The sequence below is a fragment of the Eubalaena glacialis genome, chromosome 12 (assembly GCF_028564815.1).
Source record: "Eubalaena glacialis isolate mEubGla1 chromosome 12, mEubGla1.1.hap2.+ XY, whole genome shotgun sequence".
Classification (NCBI taxonomy): Eukaryota; Metazoa; Chordata; class Mammalia; order Artiodactyla; family Balaenidae; genus Eubalaena; species Eubalaena glacialis.
In genome coordinates this window covers 67435187-67437386 of record NC_083727.1, presented here as the reverse complement: position 1 = coordinate 67437386, position 2200 = coordinate 67435187, and positions in this window count along the sequence as shown.

The following is a 2200-nucleotide window of genomic DNA, read 5'->3' as shown; positions in this document are numbered from 1 at the left end:
GATTAGTTCAGGCATAAGAGAGAGTTGCCAGACCTGCTTCAATTCCAATCCACTGCTCCCTTCCCCACCCTCATACTCTGCAAAATTACTTTCACTAATTTATGGTTTGACATTCTGTCCTTGGTTTATACTAAGGGATATTATACAAAAGAAAAAAAATTCTTATACAAGCCCATTAATGCATATACTGTGTTTCATATACTGAAAATGTTGTCTTCTATATCCCTTCCAGTCCTGTTTTAAGGCCTGTGAAAAATTCTTCTTTTTACATGACTAAAAACAAGCCATGTATCTGATTTTTAAAATCCATTTATTAGAAGATACCCAGACACTTGGAAATAAAATTTTAGCTCAATTTTAATAGCAGCGTAGAACATGTATGTAAGTCTAGCTTTCCTTTGGGTCTTCATATTCTATCTCAATTTACATTTTCCCAGGCCCTAATTTTTCATTTACAGTTGACCCCTGGACAGTGAAGCCCCTCTATCCCCATCCTTGAAGTCAAAAATCTGTACATAACTTTACAGTTGGCCCTCTGTGTCTGTGGATTCAACCAGCCTCGGATCTTGTAGTACTGTAGAACATATTCATTGAAAAAAAATCCAAGCATAAGTGGGCCCCACAGTTGAAAACTGTGTTAAGGGTCAACTGTATTTATATTTTAGTGTAAGTAATCTTGTGAGCTGTTTCAAATAATCTGTGTAACAAAGCTTGTTATAAATAAACATGCACAATATAACACTTATAAAAAATTAAATATATTTTGCTTTTGCCTTTTAATCTCATTTTTGTTTGGTTTAGTGTGGTTTGATATGGTGAACAGTCAGCATGTTAGTTATAAAAAATGTGCATCGAAGAAGTCGGAAGTCGGATTTGTTAGAAAGAAAAACTGGTGAAAAATAATGTCTGTTCCATGGGCTGAGTAAAATTTTGGTAATATAGGGCAATTTCAAAGTTATTTATGGGATTATGTAGTCAATTCCTTTTGTATCTTGTTCCTCTTGGTCTTTAAAATTGTTTTCGCTGGCTATGCAGTGTGTTATTCCTTGTTAATATAATCACCTCTGTGAGTTGATCTGTCTCTTATGGGAAACAAAACTTCTAGCTAAGATCTCCAGGGAGAACCTTGATGGATCATGAGAGAAGGATGAGTCATGAGGAAGGGGACCTACGTTTTTCTTACCAGCTTAGAGGAAGGTTATTACAATAATTATGAAGGTCCTGTGTAGGAAAAACAAAAGCCATAAATACATATTATATGAACAGTTCTTAGTTAAATACATTATGGGGTCTTTTGGGATTAAAAAAAAACCTTTTGAAGCCCTGTGCTTTTATTTAAAGAGCAGCTAAGTGGCTTACCCATTGTCTCACAGTGCTCTGGTGGCAACGTTGAGACTGCGTTCAGCTCTCTGGAGGCTCAGCCCGTGTTCTTGCCCTATCAACCCTAAACCAAATATGGAAGAGACTGTAATTCTAACTTTGGGAGTGACAGTCATTCTGTTTATGTGGTATTGTGCAAATGTTCTTAGGGATTTGGAAAATAAGATTGAATTTTAATTTTGTGTGTATTTGGATAATTTTATCTGACTCATCCCTATGATACACTTTTTAGAAGAATGTATATTCTATATAGAACTATGACTGGTGAAATAATCAGTTGGTTTAAATCAGTAAATATCACTCTTAGTCATTAGCATAGAGTTAAGACTATATAGGCTTTGGAACCTGGCAGACTAAATTTGAATCCTGATTCTGCCACATAGTAGCTGAGTGACCTTGGTCAAGTTCCTTAACCCCTCTGTACATCAGTTTCCTCATCTGTATAATGGAGATCAGATTAGGAACTACCTCATTTTTATGAGAGTTAAATGAATGAATGCATAAGTATTTTTAATAGTGCCTGGTACAGTAAGAAATCAGTAAATGTTAACTTTTATCTCTCTATTTCTCTATTTTTGATTTTTAGATTACTATATGCACAGATTTCCCATGGTTTGCTATACTTGAATAGCAAAACAGGGTATAGAAGTGAATATGAGTGAGCTAAAAACCATGCAAGGAAATACAAAGGTCGTCTAATTTGAGGAACTATTCAATTCATAAAGGTTTATTGTAACATTCCACCAAGTGGTCGTTTCAACTGTGCTTAAATTTTAAAGGATGAGGAATTCACCTTTTCCTGAGACAGTCTATTCCATTT